The following is a 19,969-nucleotide window of genomic DNA, read 5'->3' as shown; positions in this document are numbered from 1 at the left end:
CCCACCTCTTAAGTTTTCAGGAACAATTTCCAATACCATAAAACAAAAACTATCTCCAGCATGAACTGAAATATGCTGAAATAAGGCATTAGTTCTTTTACAAAGCCTAATGCTACTGAGATGTTGCAAGATCCAATCTTTGAGGGATTGGTTTGTCTTGCCCACATAAAAACTATGGCATGAGTCACATTCAGCAATGTATATCACATTCTTTGTAGAACAACAACATGGATAAGTCTTTAGATGAAAAATTCTCGCAGTTTTAGGGTGCTGAAAACAATTTTTAGAATTAATATAACTACAAGCTTTGCATTTCCTGCAAGGAAAAGTTGCAATTGGCATTGATGTTGAGACAGTTTCATTAAAGCTCCCATCCCTGCATAATATTCTTTTCAAAATGTTTTTGTTCATAAAACAAAGTCTGGGTTTGTCACCCACAATATCTTTGATGCTCTCATCCTGTGTAAGATTCTTCCAGGTATTTCCTATAATCTGACAGACATGTCTAACATCATTGCTGTGTGTAAGAGAACGTCTTAGGCCTTCTTTAAAGTTAGTGACATTCAAAACATTCCCAGATGTCCTTTGTTCATCCCTTTCCATAAAATATGGTCAGGCCCTAGTATGCCATCGGGCTTCAGTTTCCACCATTGCTTCATGTACTTCTCTTTGCTTGTAGCCTCGACTTACAAAATATTCCTTCAAGCACTGTGTCTCATTCTCATAATCTTGCTCATTGGGACATATCCTGGAAGTTCTAAGAAATCATCCTTTGACAACATGTGGAAAGACATGCTTAGGGTGCATACTTGTCCTATGTACAAGGTGGTTCCTGCAACAATTATTTCTATAATAAGTATCAAGCTTCTCTTCAGGCCCTTTATGTAAAATTACATCTAAGAAACTGACCTTTTCCATGGAACTGTGAACTTTGAACTCAAGGAATGAGGTGATCTTATTTAAATAATCAATAAGGTCCATCAATTGTCCTTCACTACCTTGCCAAAGAAAAAAATACAGCATCCACAAATCTCTTGTAGTATGATATATATCTTCTCCAAGGATTAGTCTCACAGAACACATAATCACGTTCCCATTTGGCCATTACTATACTAGAATCAGTGTTGGTACATGAAGTTCCCATTGCAACTCCCCATTACTGCAAATAGTATTTATTCCCATACATAAAAATGTTTTCCAAGATTATCTGTAGCAGGGAGCATATCAGATGGACTGTATTATTGTCAAAGGCTGCTTCTTGCCTAAGAAATTGTCTGACTGATTCATTCCCAAAGTCATTAGGTATAACTGTGAATAAGCTTTTAACATTCATAGTGACCATCTGAACATTCATAATTTCTCCTGCAAACAAGATACAATGAGAAAGAGCCGTAAGAAATTGTGAGGTGTCTCTTAGTACCGTAGTGGCTTTGGGTAGTATAGCTTTCAATTTTTGTTCGACAAAGATGGATGCAGGTTCTATTGCCAATCCTCGTCCAGATACTATGGGTCACATGGGTGGGTCATTAATATCTTTATGAATCTTAGGGAGGCTATTAATTATGGGTATAAGAGGATGTGATAATATTAAATGCTCATCCAGCTCTTTGGAGATGATATGTGTCATAATCAGATCGTATAAGTTGTCTCTTATCCGACATGTAACGTTATTAATCTCTCATTTATGTAAGTCTTTATAGGTCTTATCATTCTGTAACAAACTGATCATCTTCTCATGATACACGGATCTATCTGTGATTACTATGCATCCTCACTTATAGTCAGGCTTAACAATAATGTTATCATTACTCATCAGTTCTTTCAATGCTTCTTTTTCTGTATAATCCATATTACAAAAGTTCCTAGAGTTACCATGATTTCTGAGTTGCTGTACTTCATTCTCACAAACTTTCATGAAAGTTTCCACTACACGATTTGTCATGGGAATAAAAGTGCTTGGTTTCTTTAATATAGTATTGATGTCTCCTGCTTTACAATCTGGCTCACTATTCCCATACATTCTTTTAAGAAGGACATTCTGTCCAAAGTATCTTATATCCATGACAAAATCATTCAGCCTTGAAGGAAGAGATGGTATGAATGATAATCCTTAAGTAAAAGTTCTTGTGTTTCACTTAAAACATGTTTTGATAAGGTAACCACCAAGGAATCACTATTTCTCAACCTGTATCTCAGATACTTCAGAGCTTTCTAATTCCATTTGTTTAGTTTCAATAATCATGCTGTTTCCTCATCCAGAGGCTGAAAATATTCAATAAGCAGTTTAATGTAGTGAAAACTTGTTTCTAAATTAATAATCTGCCATTTACCTAGCACTTATCTCCTGTTGTTTAATTTCATTTTATTATTTATATTCTGCATATTGTGATTAAAGTTTTTACTTATTTTACTCTTACTGTGGGACCTCCTCACCATGGTGTCAGCTCATCAATTTAAGATTTAGAATATATATATGTTGTCTATTATATGTTTGTTAAAACTCAAGAGTCTGGATTGCTGAAACCCAAGGTTAATTTATATTTTTAATTTTCAATTTTTAATTTTTAATTTTCAATTTTCATTGTCATCCATATTTTACCTATATTCTATTGGTATATGATAGCATAGGTCATAAGCTATTTAAGGTTGGTCCATTATATGAAGTGTCAAGGCTACGAGAATGGGACGGGTAAATACAGGAATATTTATTATTTATTTTTTTTCTTTAGGAGTTTTTCAGTAGTAGTTTTTTAGTATTTTGATGAGTATAGTCATACACAGACATACCATAATATTATCACAATAGTTATGTAACTATACGATTTTCACGCAGAGTTCCGTATGCCATATATCATGAGTTACAATCAGAGTTTATCTAGGATGGCAAAGAGTAGTGCTATGGAGATTAAGCTGTTACAGATGGTGTTCAGCTACTTTGTTTGAGTGTTATTTCAGCTCAGTTATATGCATATATGTATTATAGCAATCGGGCACTCTTTGATGTTTTTAGAGTGTCTGCAGAGTTTGTCAAACATAATGTATTTTTCTGTTTCTCCCTATTAGCGCTGACTAAATAGCCGACTGAGTGTTTAATTTACCAGAAACATATAACAGTCAGTTTTTTTATGGCATCAACCAAATGTTTATATTTGACAGTCTAATTAATGTCTTTTTATTTATTTGGTGATGAGTTCACTATTTACCCCATTCTGTTCTATAACGTATAGTATAAAATCATAGAGAATCAAGTTGTCGGGGATTTGTGTTCATATTTATATACATATATTTTTTCAACATATTTTTTCAACAAATTTAATTGTGCTTCATTCTGAATTATATGGTGTCTGTATATAGTTTTTACCTTTTTAGATGATTTTAGAAATCACAATAGCAATGTATCCTGATTTTACTTGATCATGTGAGGGGATACAAAACTATAATGACATGACGTTGTTTCCGTTCTGAGGAAGTTGATTTTTTTCAAACTGATGAAAAGCTGTAGTTTTTAAGCTTAAATAAAAGTGTGGTGTGTATTCCACATCTTGAGTGAGTTTATGCTATCCTATTGATTTGTCCAACTACCGGAGGGTTACTGGAAGGTTTTCGCTTGTTTTTGTTTTTTTACAGTATTCTCTATTTTTGGTTTGTTTTGAATATATATATCTCTCCAATCACAGAATTGTTAATGTTCTAAGGATCACACTTAATGTCCTCCAACTTTCAAAAGGCACCTGGTGCAGAAATACCTGGCCACAATGGGATAAAGCACAGCCCACTCTTCTGCTGGTCACACAGTATCACATTAGGGCAGTGGTGTATAACATGGCAGAAGCTGACTAAATGGGAGAGGTAAACTGTACATCCAAGTTGAGTGGGGGTAGTGCTGTACACACCTGTGTACAGCGTTAAAAACTGGATCACTAGACACATAGTGCATAACAGGTAGATTTATGAAATTAGTTGCTCCATCTGTTTTCTATTTCAGCTCAAGCAGACCTGTTAAGGAACATTTTGTTGACTGGACATTTACACAGGAGGAGGAAAGAGTTTATACTACACTTCACAGGAACAGTAATGGATCTAGGTTTCAGTGATGAGTGATGCACAGTTAAATGGTTAGGTATGCCAAAAGTGAAATGGCAGCAACTCCAGAGGGAACCAAAGCAGCACTGGAACCATTAGAGCACTTCTAATGTAATTTATTTCACTTGAGGGTCTATATTTATGCAGGATTGCCACAGGTCAAGATATAAAAGACATAAAGCAGCAAACAGAAGGCATCCTATACAAGTGGCCACAGGGCATTGACAATGCTGAAAGTAGTGCAGGATGTAAACTGACCTAATGCCAAAATCAATACATGCCTTTGTGACTCAGCCCCCCCCCCCCTTTGATAATTTTGCTTTGCACACATTGCTGGAACTGACATTATATTACATCTAACATTACCTGGTTCATTTCATGGAGTACAGGCAAGTTAAATGATGAAAAACTGTGGTGCAAACAGAGTGTACAATAAGCAATAAAATAATATTGCAAAGTTATTAATGGGGAGGAGAGATATGAGGTAGTTAGCCAAAATAAAACTCTAATCTATGCAGCCTGGCAACCTCTAATTTGTGAGGACAGACTTGAACGAACAGGTGATAAGGCTGTCTCCAGCTAAGGGTTAGGCATGAATGTACATGGCAGGTAAAGGTGAGAATCAATGCAGCAGGAGGATAGGTGAAAAGGGATATAGTGGGAAGAGGCACTCTATGGCTCAAGAAAAAAAAGCTTGAGAGCCTATGAATTCAGCCTTTTTGTTAGAAGGATACCTGGCAAGGCAGCTTTTCTCTTCCTGATCCAACCCTAAAAAACAGGGAACTGCATATGCTTGTTCACTTATAAATGAAATTAAGACGTCCAACTTTACAACTCAACAAATGCCATGATCAACAGATATTCATCCATCTCTCTCAGTCTCAGAGTCTTTATTTTTATGGACAAAGCCCTTTAATTGAACAGATAGTTTAAATTTTGCACACAAGTATGGAATGTTTTTACTTCCGCAGTGGCATACATGTGGCCCATGCATGGTTCTCCTTAAAGAAAAAGACGCTGCCATGCAGAGTTAAGAAGTTTTTTTAATATATTATTAAAATAAATGTTTAAGCCTCCTAGCCAGAGTGGGCCACTCCCCAGCCATGGGGCCCTAGGTGACTGCCTATGTCGCCTACTGATGGATCCACCTCTGGTAATAATTCCTGGAATCCCTTCCGTTTTATACCGTATATACTTTCTTCCATAATGTCCTTCATCTTTCTTTCCATCCTCCTCTGTATTATTCTCATAAACGTATAATCTGTATTACGTAATGTGACGTCTCCAATTGTTTGTTTGTCCCTCCCTTCTCTCTTGTAAATAATATCTTAAACAGTAATGTCTTATTTTAATCCGTTCATTTTATTTCATTTTCCATATCATAATATTCTCTTGAATTCATCGATAAATTCTCATATACATTTCTAGATATCTTTCCATAATTCACTTTCTCTTCATTTCTTACATTATCCTGTCACTGAAAAAATACTTTTTTATACTTCTTTTTTTTAAATTCAATCCACTATTCAAGCCAATTTTTAGAAAAGTCCTTCATGGTTATATGGTTCCTCCAGCTTTCTCATTTATTCTTTTTATTTCCTTTCCTATTTTAATAAACTTCTTTTCTTCCATCACCTCCATCCCAGTTGCTAAAGGATCCAAAAAACTGCCCGTACTGTGTCACCATCTGCTACACCCAAACTATTCCTGTAGTACAAAACAATCAATTTCGGATACAATTGCCCTGTTTCTATAACTCTGTTGCCTTTTATTCCACACAGCTTTAACTTAGCACACTTTATCACTTGTATTTTTTTAACATCTTTCCTTTTCTTTCCACATTTTGTCCTTAAATTACAATTAAAGTCCCCTACAATAATAATTTTCATGTTAGCTACCACATAATCTAATATTCAATGAAACCGATTCTCACTTTTTTGCCATTTGTATATGTATATAATGCATATAAGGCTATAATTCTATAAACATATTATCTCCACCTCACATCCACAACAGTCTACCTTTCCATCCTCACCAACATTACAGCTAATATTTTGCTGTTTTTTTAACATAAGCCACTCGACAAAAACATTCACTTCCTGAATTCCATATTATTTTTCCAACCCACATTTTTCTATTTGCAATCTTTGTTCATTTGTCAGGAATCTTGCATCTTGTTTAAGGATAATGTATATCTACATTACCTTTAGTACACCATTCCAGTATCCCTGTCCTTCTTACAATATTAATAATACTTGTCACATTTACTGAAAGCACTCTAAAATGATTACCTTTTCTTCTTTATAAGTTTAAGAGAAGTATTTTATATGTTTATTTTCTTATTTGTTACTCTTTCTTCAGTTGAATATTTTCCTGAGTTAATGTACAACTATTCCTTGATGCTCAGAATCAGAATTTTTACTAGGTACATTAACGGAGATGCATCTAAACCTACCCCTTACATTTTTTTTAATTCTTTGCTGATGTATTTTAAATCTTTTCCTCACCCTTACCCTAACACTTATCACATTTATTTTCCTAACATTCTTCTCATTCTGTTTTCAATTTCTTTATTTTCAACATTCTCAGTACAGTTCCCTTCATCCTCCTGAAATATAACATTTATAATTAAGTCATCGTTTATTATTTCATCTTCTTTCTTAACACCTTTCCCCTGTTCCCATACTTCCCCATTACTTTCAGATATTACAATACCTTCTTCATCATCCTACTGTATATTACACTAGTTATTCAGTTCTACATTCCTTTTTACCCTCTTTATCATATGATCTTTTTTCTCACATTAATTGCATCTTATTTTTGTATATTCTTTTATCAAATGATTGAAATCTGCACAAAAACAAGTTTCCGGCTGTCCCATATACCACACTGATCCTCTGTTACCATTTACATACATAACACTTGGTAAATTCTTTATCACTTCCTTTTCATATTTTAAAATAACATCTACCCCCCCCCATTCCAAATACCTCTCTCATCTTTAACTTTCACAATATCAGAAACTGAATAACGTATAAATGAAAAATGAATTTAGCATCCTTTAACCCAATTTCATCAGTACAAAATTTAACAAACACTTTTTTATTGACTCACTTGCACAGAAAATATTAACTCATTATACAGGTAACAGTCATTTTTTTCCACAGTTAAATACATTTTTTTTCCATTGAGTCTTCGGTCTCAAATGTTAAGTCACAAAATGTCTTTTTTCGTAAATGAATCAATGATTTATAAGTCTTTTGCTTCAAAACCAAAGGTGACATTAAATTATCCCACACAAAATATCTGTCTATCATTTCTTCTTTCTTACCCAAACAACAACCTTTCTTTCTTTTTAATAAAGTTTACAGTACATTTTATTCTTTCAACTGCATTAGCATATGATTTCCCAAATTCCATCTCACCTGTAACCTTATGTCCATCCAAATCATGACTCATTTCTTTTCTGTCCAATTCACCATCCATTCCAAAACCTTCTTCCATCATATTGAACTACAAAAATCTGAGACTCTTCTCCTGGATCATCTTTGTTCAATGTACCAACCAGTTTTTCATTAGACAAACTTCTAGAAGCAATTTCAGTTATAACAACTTCTTCTAAATACTGAGGTTTAAAGTCAGCTAGGCACTGACTATTTGCACTATCCACTTACTTTGCAACAGTTTTCTGTCTGATAGAACCACACTGTTATCACCAAAAGAACAAATCTCTTCTCCCACCATTACTGCACAGCTTCTCCTAGCTGTCTCCTTGTCAGGACGAAAAGCAGGAAGTGCAGCAAAAAAAACCTTCCCCTCTCAATGAAAAGACTAGGAGAAGTTCCCCAATAGCTGTCCAAATTTCCCCTAGTAGTATAAATACCACCTTAAGCTCCACTGAAAAGAAACTACTAGCTTAGTGGGACTAAACTGGTCGACAAGGAATACTGTCTTTCAGCTTCTCGTGTTATGGGTTGCCACAGCAGATCACCGGTCCACAGACTGACTGGCAGTGGAGTTTTTATGGTGTTGAGTTGCCAGACCAACATCCAATCTTCAAGGAAGGAGCACACACACATGCACCTACTGCATGTCTATAAAACCCATTCCACCACAGGGAGGACATGCAGACTCCACACAGAAGGCACTCTAGCTGAGAATCGAAGCAAATAACCTTTTGCTGTGAGGCAAGAATGCTAACCACTCCACCACCACAGCTGACCAATAGTCAACAATTAATAAATAAATGCAATATAAAAATTCAACTGTATATATATATATATATATATATATATATGCAAGGCCTACAGACACCTACATACTTAAGACTTTTTTGATAAGGGAACACTCAGCCATCATGTACACAAAGAAATTAGAACAAAGTACTATACAGATACCATGTTTCAGCTATAGGAACTATAGACACACAGACACATGCATAGCTAGATAGATATGCACATTATTTCATATCACATATGTATATATGTCAGTATGTAGCAGGCCACTACTGAGGCAGGCATGAAGGTCATTTAACATCACAGCTACAAGTACTTTAAGGAGTATCTTGCTACTTACACCCACAATGCTAAGTTTTGGTGGACAATTACCATTTAGCACTAAGCACCATGCATGAGTGTATCCATATAGCTTTACTTGTTTGCATTGCTGACAATGTCCCTCAGCAAACTATACCACTTTGGTGGCTGAATGCAAGGACAAATTCAACAGCCTGCTGTTGGTCACTTTGGTGGCTGAATGCAAGGACAAATGCAATAGCCTGCTGTTGGTTTGGTGGCTGAATGCAAGGACAAATTCAATAGCCTGCTGTTGGTCACTTTGGTGGCTGAATGCAAGGACAAATCCAATAGCTTGCTGTTGGTGAGGAAAGCAGGAAGCAAAAAATCTTATCGGTCAGTGTAAAAATGCAATGATGTCATCTAGTTTTATGAATTTGTTGCAGATAGAAGAGGATGAAGTAGAAACATGATTGAGTTTATTTTCTGGGCTGATTGCATTTACTAGTTGCAGCCAATGTATTTTGTGCACTGGAACTATGGCTCATGACAGCCATCAGAAATACACACACACACACACACACACACACACACACACACACACACACACACACACACACACACGAGGAATATAGTGATGGCCATGCTTAAACTAGAAATATCATAAAGTGTGTGTTTGGCATGATGAAGTCATGGTTCCATTGTCTTGACACATCACAGGGTGCCCTGCAGTATGACTCAGGCACCTATGCAGAAATTCTCACAGTCTGTGCCATGTTGCATAATATCATCTTGAGGAAACAGCTACAACAAGGACAGCAAGGGCCAGGACCACATATTCCTGGATCACAGGCAAGGCCAGCACCTCTTGCTCACACAGATGATGATTCAAAGAGAACCTCCAGCTGCAGAGATAGATGGCAGATGCAGGCATGCACAATATGCCATTTCCCTGAAAAAGAGGCAAAGGATAGCACACTCAGTCACCACCTAATACTCAAAGGTTAGTGCACACACCCAGCAGCTAAGAGGCAAACAGCAGCACACACTCACCAGCAAAGGTATACACATAACAACCAAAGCACACAGTAAAGGTGATGCCATCCAATGTCGACAAACTTTACTTACCCATGCAATGGCTATGTATGCACAGCATCATGCAGAGATAGCCCCAAAGCACATGACTCATAACTGCAGTAATGTCAAGGTAAGTGTGGAACTTGTATTAATATGTGTAAGTAAATAAAACAACCTGCATACTGTTAGTCATAAATGCACTCAATCAGAACCTGTGTGAGGTGTCCACCAATGGCATTCTTGGCTTATAGGAATGATAATATGCAATATACAGATATTTGTTGTATATAATAACTGACATTAAGATAGTCACTGACCCACTGTACAGAAACCAGTCAACAGGACAATTACAGCAACAGTTTCACAAGTAGAGTAATAAGCTGGAATGTAACGTCACTAGTTGGAATGCATGGCCCACAATAGAATCAATCAGACTGATTCTCCCCCCAACACAATCTCTTTTGGACTCCTTTTTCCTCTATGGCACACAACCCAATGCTTTCAGATGGTGAAGTAGTAACACACAGAAATGTCTAGAATGGCATTTAATGCCTTATATATATATATATATATATATATATATATATATATATATATATATATATATATATATATATATATATATATATATATATATATATATATATATATATATATATATTATATATAGGATTCCTAGGATTTCTTTTTTGGACACACTTGATCTGTTGTCCATGTCAGGACCAACATCAAGGAATTTGTGTGAATCCTCTGCTGAGTTGCCAGAATCTTGATCTGATGAAGTTTGCCTAGCAGCAGACGAAAGCGCTCATTGTTGCATTGGATCTGTTGTTCTGGATTTTATTAAAGGATTTGGCTCTAACTGGTGGAACGGAGATTTTTTTCTACAGTTTTTATTGGACTTTTCCTGGTTATTTGCCAGAATCTTGGACAGTGGACAGGAAATGCTCATTTTCAGTGACTGGTGGTTCCGTAGCAGGACTCACCCTATCACCATCTGTTCTCATGCTGTTATTCTACTGCCACTGCCCTCCTGTGTGCCACTGTATTCATGTCAGTGGTACAATGCTGCACCTGATTAGAATTTCTGGTATGGTCATCCACTGCATTTATGTCAGCAACCACCTACTGTCATCTGCTTTTTCTGGCAGAGATATCAACTCTGCCTTTGTCAAGCAGGAAGGATCCATAATTGTGTAAGGCTTCAGTGATGACCTTGTTCTCTGCATCACTGAATGGTGGCTTGTGTGGAACAGATGGTCTAGGTGCCATAATCCTGTATGACTTGAAACAGAAAAAACACAAAACACATTTGTAGCATATACAGAAAGCATTCTCCTCAAGCAAAATCACTGCACCCATCTTTAACTCAAAGACTGAACATGCAATGCTCATTTAGGACTACACATTCAATCAAAAAAAGAAAAGAAACATTAATACATTAGCATTAAATCCATTTTGTTAACATTTCTGTAATGATGACAGCAGTTGGGTAAATGACTGTTGGATGGTAGCATTATCAATAAATAGTCATAAATTCAAAGTTCAACTGCCCAGACAATTTCCATTCATCTCTCCACTGTTGTGCAGATTGTCACAGGATATCTGAGAAGCCTAACACCTCTGTTAGCTACACATGAACAGCCCCTTGAAGTTGATAAACACAGTACAGTTGCCTACAGTAACTGGAGAAATTCCAATATCATATGATAACACAATACTGTGATGGAACCATACTAACTTAGAAAGCAAAGCAATAACTGACATACGTACAGTATGCCAGCAGTATTTTTTTAAAATTGCACACACATCAGAATAATTTTTTTCTATTGCATATTGAAATATATTCAAAATATGAACATCTAAACAGTTTATGAAGAGGTCAAACATACCTTATGAAATAATTTGTTGAAGAAACTCCTCTAAGTAACTAGCTGTAATGGTCTGTCTGTATCCAATCAGTTTTTTCTCCTTCCAACTCCATAGCTATCATTACCTTTATATAGTATAAATCCAGCCCTCTGAGCACTATGAAGATGCAAATAAGGTGGGAATTCATTAGCATTCCTGCATACCAAAAAAAAATCACTTGGTATAGAGGATGCAAACATGGTGTTAAGTAGCTACATGATTCCATGCACATGCCCTAGGACTACAGGGAGGAGCAATGATAATTGATAGTTGCTAATGGTTTATAAGTGTTACTGACTGCTCTGACTACAGGAAAAAGGAATACTGAACTAACTCTTCTCTATGAAGTGTGTGTATCATGCAGAGTAAGCTTAACATAAAAAGTGTAAGTGTGTTGAGAGCTATGAGAACAACTTTAACATCATTGATTTTCTTGTACTAAGAGCTATATTACACATTGAAAGAAAAATGTATTTATTTTATTTATTTTATTTAACATTTGTTTACCAGGAAATTTTGACTAGACAGCTCCCTTTTCAGTGGAGGCCCAGGGAGAAAATCTCCATTTATAATTAGTAAAAGTTACATATTACAATAAGCACATATTATATTATGGAATTAGAAATATTGAGGAAATAAAGCACATTTTAGTTAGCAGGATACATACAAATAATCATTGTAGTAATTTATAATAAAGGCAAGCAGTTTGTTAAGAAAGATACAAAATGTATACGTGGAGACATATATAGGGAAAAAATAGCTTGGTGACTAAGATAACTAAAAGTGTACTTGGAGACATTCCCAATACCCATGACACTGCATTTCTGTATTTAAGTTGAGAGAAGAGGAAGATGATCAGAAAATAAAGAGAAAAAATAGCTGATAATGTTGGCAACTTTACATTAATATGGTGTGGGCTATTTTTAGCATAAAGTATTTGTTAATATAACATTGATCTAGACATGTTTAAGAAAATGAGAAAGGAACATTTTCTGATACTGCTTTGGTGGCAAAGAGGCATAAGAAACACAACTGAGTGTGTGGTGTTATTGCACTGAATCGAGGATTCAAATCCAGACAGTGTGCTGTCTGACAGTGTTGATGCATATTTTCTGAGCACAGATCTAAGAAACTTGCCAATACTGCATTTTCACTATAAGTCCCTGATATTTTTACTATTGACAATTTTTATGTGTTCTTTATTTGCATGCAGTTGGGCAGAGTGCACTTTGGTCTGGCACTGTTTTGAAGCAATGAATGAGGTTCCCAGCCCAAGGTGCAAATTGAGAAATGTAATTTTGCATGCCAACAGTATCGTATTTCACAATGGTACATGTACATTTTGATACAGTACTCTGAACAGCATTAATAGATGGAATTCTACATTATATCTAAGTATCATCATAGCACACAGATTAAATTAAATTATTTTAAAGAAACAGGAAAGAGGATGCAGGGTCCAACTCCAGCTTGAAGCCACATGCTGCTTTGAATGTTTGCAGCAAATTTGAAAATGCAACTTGTGTTGTGTAGAATGAAAATTGTTATATATCTATATTTTTTTGCCTGTGTAATTACAACACTGCTTACCAGAGTGCTAACAGGACAGAGTTTGAAAGAAGGAGGGAACAATGTCAGTCCTGTAATCTCCACTGGCACAAACAGCTTTTTCACTGACATGTGATATTTCTAATGAGTGAACAGTGATGTGCACATGACGTAAACCCATTTCTGTAGCAGAAGCTGTATATGCAGAGACTTTAGCCCCTTAACATAGCTGTTCTGGGGTTCATTTCCATATTGTGTGAATGGAATGTGGAAATTATTACTTCAGATTTATGATTTACTTTTATCAGAACGACATATGCTTTCTTCCATGTTCCTTGCCATGTGCACTTGCTCACGGCTGAGTAGTATGCAGTCAGGATTACCTGCTTAAGGAAAAAAGTGAAAGGTTTATTTGGGCAGCCTTCTCTAATGCAAATAGGTTTAGCAACAATGCATGGATGTCATCACTCTGGACATTACTGAGTAGAGAATATCCACCTATTCTGTAACTGTTTCTGTGCATCAAGGTATAAGCACACTGACTTTAGAGAAAAACACAGATGATTCAGGGTTCAAATCTAGATAACATTTATCGAAAGGGTGTCGAAATGCAATTTCTAATAACACTTTATCGATTATGAAGGTAAAGCTACAAACAAATGGATATTATAATATTGTTATCATAATTATGTTTATGCAAAAAATGTTTCATTAATGTTTTGAAAAATATTTTTTTCTAAGTGGCATATATCATTAATGATTTAGTTACAAAACACAGTTGTATGTGTGCAATTGTTTAAGCAGAATAATTATGAAATGAATTAAAAATGCACTTACATCTCTATGATGGGCAAAATACTGAAGTTAAAATCATCTTATCTCCTCACGTAGCCCAACTGTATGTTTAAGACGGTCTGTGAAATCAAGTATGTATGTATGTATCATACCCTAGCCTGTATTAATCAGGTCATGAAAGTTTATCCTTCTTCCAAACATTTACAAGTAATACTGCTTCTTTTGTGGGAATGTATTTCACAGGACTTCCTAAAGTCACAAACATACAGGCTATCTAAAGTATATTTCTATTCATGTTATATGCAGTTTATCTGTAATGAATATGGTTGAAAGACAGTTCTGTTCTGTAGCACTGACAAAATAATCACTTTGACTGAAGTTTATGCATTACTTCTTCCTTAGATTCCATTCTCACATTGGTCATCTAACTTTTTACAGTGGGTAATTCCAGAATGTTCTGTGCTAAGTCATCCTGCTGTTTGGTTAAATACCTTCCTCCTCATTTGCAAATGCCTCTGTGCTTTCCATCACACAAATGCAGTTGGCATGGTTATGTGTGTTTATACACTAGCCATTAAACATGTGATTGGAATTTGGTGTCAGTTAAGACATGGAGTTGATGGTTGACTTCTCCAGGCATGGCTGATGCAGGAGATGATGGTGCTGAATTTAGAGTACAGAAGTGGGATGACTGGGAGTCCAAACTTTCTATGGCCCTCCTCATGAAGCATTACAGCTGCAGGCTACTACAAGGGGACTGTACTGGGACTCAGTATAAGACTGAGACTTGGAATAGATTATCCAAGGCTGTTTCCAGTACAACTGGCATCCCACACACTGCACAAAATTGCCATCACCACTATAGTGACCTGAAATGGTCCAAGAAGGACCTCCTTAGCTGATGGGAGGATGAGGTTAGAATTGCTGACATCCCTCAGTTGTGCACATATACTGACACATCAGTATTAAATGCTGTAGAATGCAGGGCTCAGCTGAGACTATTATTCAATATGCTTCATGTCTCTTCTTCTCTGTAGTACAGCTGATGTAGAAATTTTAGAGAATTGGGAGGTGCATCAAGAGATGTTAACTCATGTCAGAGAGGCACGGGGAACATTAGTTCATACTGAAAGCCTAATAAGTATTGTAATTGTTTTATGCAATATGACAGTACTGAAATAAAGTTATATTTATGACATCATAGAAGTACAGCTGATTAATGGTACAACAGAGTAAGATCTTCCCATCATACCCGGATGTAGGAAAGGTGTACAGACTGGAGAATCATAACAGTTTATTTTCTGAATGTGTATAATCATGTGACATGTCATAGATCTAAGGATCTGTCTTTTTTGTCTCATCCACCTCTTCTGCCTCATTTGCTTATTTTTTAGGAATGGATACTTTATATGGCTTAAACATATACGCTCTCGAGAGACTTGAACCTCAGCACTGAAATAAATAGGACATGCTGGAGTGACAGATTCATAACCCAGAGGCTCCCTTCACTCTGGAATAAAATCCCAGTCCAGGTTAGGCAGAGTCCCTCATTCACTCTCTTCAAGAGGAATCTTGATGAGTGGATGGGAGATCATAGGTTTACCCCGGGTATCACTTCTGTGTCACTGTTAGACAGAGGCACAGTATACTAACCTCAAAAAAGGGTATAGCAAAATTAATTTAAAATGGGTGGCGAAAGCCAAACACACTCTGGCTAGGCTTATAAATGAACTAGGGCAGATAGCCTAGTATGAACCTATGAACCTATGTTATCATACACTTCTGCTTACAAACACTGAATTTAACACAGTGAGGTAGACCTACCACTGGGGATCAGCCCACTATCTCTCCACAGGTTGCAACATTCACACCAAGCACTTCAGGGACCTAAGCTGTCATCCTTACCTCCAAAACACCTGTCATATTTGCTCCACATGAAACAGGTTGCTCTGTTCTGGCTGCTTGTGCACTGGACTTCCACTGTACTTGTACTCTTCTGGGAGTGGTATTAGTATAGGTGGTGATTTTTTCTCCTGCTAAGAGCTGACAGGTATAGTGAAGGGTAGAATGGAAAGGGGCCTCAGTGACCAAATCTGCAATGTAGAAAAGGTGCTATGTCTCATTGCCATGATGATGCCACAGTGAGAACTTACACAGGAAACAGAGACAGGATACAGTGATGACAGTTCTGAGGTGTCTCATTGCCATGATGATGCCACAGTGATTACTGACACAGGAAACAGAGACAGGATACAGTGATGACAGTTCTCTGGTGACTCATTGAATGATGATGCCACAGTGAGCATTGACACAGGAAACAAAGACTGAATACAATGATGACAGTTCTGAGGTGTCTCATTGCCATGATGATGCCACAGTGAGCACTGACACAGGAAAAAAAGACAGGATACGGTGATGACAGTTCTGAGGATTCTCATTGCCATGATGATGCCACAGTGAGCAATGACACAGGAAACAGACAGAATACAGTGATGACAGTTCTTAGATGTCTCATTGCCATGATAATGCCACAGTGAGCACTGGCACAGGAAACAGTGACAGGATACAGTGATGACAGTTCTCAGGTGTCTCTTTGCCATGATGATTCCACAGTGCGCACTGACACAGAAATCAGAGACAGGATACAGTGATGACAGTTCTCAGGGTTCTCATTGCTATTATGATGCCACATTGAGCACTAAGACAGGAAACAGAGACAGGCTACAGTGATGACAGTTCTCAGGTGTCTCATTACCATGATGATGCCACAGTGAGCACTGACACGGGAAACAGAGACAGAATACAGTGATGATAGTTCTGAGGTGTCTCATTGCCATGATGATGCCACATTGAGCACTGGCACCGGAAACAGAGACAGGATACAGTGATGACAGCTCTGAGGTATCTCATTGCCATGATGATGCCACAGTGAAAACTGAGACAGGAAACAGAGACAGGATACAGTGATGACAGGTTTGAGATGTCTCATTGCCATGAAGATGCCACAGTGTGCACTGACACAGGAAACAGAGACAGGATACAGTGATGACAGTTCTCAGGTGTCTCATTACCATGATGATGCCACAGTGAGCACGGACACAGGAAACAGAGACAGGATACAGTGATGACAGTTTTCAGGTGTCTTATTGCCATGATGATGCCACTTTGAGCATTGACACAGAGAACAGAGACAGGATACAGTGATGACAGTTCTGAGGTGTCTAATGCCGTGATGATGCCACAGTGAGAACTGAGACAGGAAACAGAGACAGGATACAGTGATGACAGGTTTGAGATGTCTCATTGCCATGAAGATGCCACAGTGTGCACTGACACAGGAAACAGAGACAGGATACAGTGATGAAAGCTCTGAGGTGTCTCATTGCGATGATGATGCCACAGTGAGCACTGACACAGGAAACAAAGACAAGATACAGTGATGACAGTTCTAAAGCTGTCTCATTGCCATGATGATGCCACAGTGAGCACTGACAGGAAACAGAGACAGGATACAGTGATGACAGTTATGAGGTGTCTCATTGCCATGATGATGCTACAGTGAGCACAGACACAGGAAACAGAGACAGGATACAGTGATGACAGTTCTCTGGTGACTCGTTACCATGATGATGCCACAGTGAGCACTGACACAGGAAAAAGAGACAGGATACAGTGATGACAGCTCTGAGGTGTCTCATTGCCATGATGACACCACAGTGAGCACTGACACAGGAAACAGAGACAGGATACAGTGATGACAGTTCTGAGGTGTCTCATTGCAATGATGATTCAACATTGAGCACTGACACAGGAAACAGAGAAAGGATACAGTGATGACATATATGAGGTGTCTCACTGTCATGATGATGCCACAGTGAGCACTGCCACAGGAAACAGAGACAGGATACAGTGATGACAGTTCTGAGGAGTCTCACTGCCATGTTGATGCCACATTGAGCACTGACACAGGAAACAGAGAAAGGATACAGTGATGACATATATGAGATGTCTCATTGTCATGATGATGCCACAATGTGCACTGACACATGAAAATAGAAACAGGATACAGTGATGACAGTTCTGAAGTGTCTCATTGCAATGATGATGCCACAGTGAGCACTGACACAGGAAACAGAGGCAGGATATAGTGATGACAGCTCTGAGGTGTCTCATTGCCATGATGATGCCACAGTGAGCACTGACAAAAGAAACAGAGACAGAATACAGTGATGATAGTTCTGAGGTGTCTCATTGCCATGATGATGCCACATTGAGCACTGACACCGGAAACAGAGACAGGATACAGTGATGACAGCTCTGAGGTTTCTCATTGCCATGATGATGCCACACTGAGAACTGAGACAGGAAACAGAGACAGGATACAGTGATGACAGGTTTGAGATGTCTCATTGCCATGAAGATGCCACAGTGTGCACTGACACAGGAAACAGAGACAGGATACAGTGATGAAATCTCTGAGGTGTCTCATTGCCATGATGATGATGCCACAGTGAGAACTGACACAGGAAACAAAGACAAGATACAGTGATGACAGTTCTAAAGCTGTCTCATTGCCATGATGATGCCACAGTGAGCACTGACAGGAAACAGAGACAGGATACAGTGATGACAGTTATGAGGTGTCTCATTGCCATGATGATGCTACAGTGAGCACAGACACAGGAAACAGAGACAGGATACAGTGATGACAGTTCTCTGGTGACTCGTTACCATGAAGATGCCACAGTGTGCACTGACACAGGAAACAGAGACAGGATACAGTGATGAAAGCTCTGAGGTGTCTCATTGCCATGATGATGCCACAGTGAGCACTGACACAGGAAACAAAGACAAGATACAGTGATGACAGTTCTAAAGCTGTCTCATTGCCATGATGATGCCACAGTGAGCACTGACAGGAAACAGAGACAGGATACAGTGATGACAGTTATGAGGTATCTCATTGCCATGATGATGCTACAGTGAGCACAGACACAGGAAACAGAGACAGGATACAGTGATGACAGTTCTCTGGTGACTCGTTACCATGATGATGCCATAGTGAGCACTGACACAGGAAAAAGACAGGATACAGTGATGACAGCTCTGAGGTGTCTCATTGCCATGATGACACCACAGTGAGCACTGACACAGGAAACAGAGACAGGATACAGTGATGACAGTTCTGAGGTGTCTCATTGCAATGATGATTCCACATTGAGCACTGACACAGGAAACAGAGAAAGGATACAGTGATGACATATATGAGATCTCATTGTCATGATGATGCCACAATGTGCACAGACACATGAAAATAGAAACAGGATATAGTGATGACAGTTCTGAAGTGTCTCATTGCAATGATGATGCCACAGTGAGCACTGACACAGGAAACAGAGGCAGGATACAGTGATGACAGCTCTGAGGTGTCTCATTGCCATGATGATGCCACAGTGAGCACTGACACAAGAAACAAAGACAGAATACAGTGATGATAGTTCTGAGGTGTCTCATTGCCATGATGATGCCACACTGAGCACTGACACCAGAAACAGAGACAGGATACAGTGATGACAGCTCTGAGGTTTCTCATTGCCATGATGATGCCACAGTGAGAACTGAGACAGGAAACAGAGACAGGATACAGTGATGACAGGTTTGAGATGTCTCATTGCCATGAAGATGCCACAGTGTGCACTGACACAGGAAACAGAGACAGGATACAGTGATGACAGTTCTGAGGTGTCTCACTGCCATGTTGATGCCACATTGAGCACTGACACAGGAAACAGAGAAAGGATACAGTGATGACATATATGAGATGTCTCATTGTCATGATGATGCCACAATGTGCACAGACACATGAAAATAGAAACAGGATATAGTGATGACAGTTCTGAAGTGTCTCATTGCAATGATGATGCCACAGTGAGCACTGACACAGGAAACAGAGGCAGGATACAGTGATGACAGCTCTGAGGTGTCTCATTGCCATGATGATGCCACAGTGAGCACTGACATAAGAAACAAAGACAGAATAC

The sequence above is a fragment of the Protopterus annectens genome, chromosome 12.part0 (genome assembly GCF_019279795.1).
Source record: "Protopterus annectens isolate FY-2018-M chromosome 12.part0, PAN1.0, whole genome shotgun sequence".
Classification (NCBI taxonomy): Eukaryota; Metazoa; Chordata; order Ceratodontiformes; family Protopteridae; genus Protopterus; species Protopterus annectens.
This window is presented reverse-complemented; position numbering follows the sequence as displayed.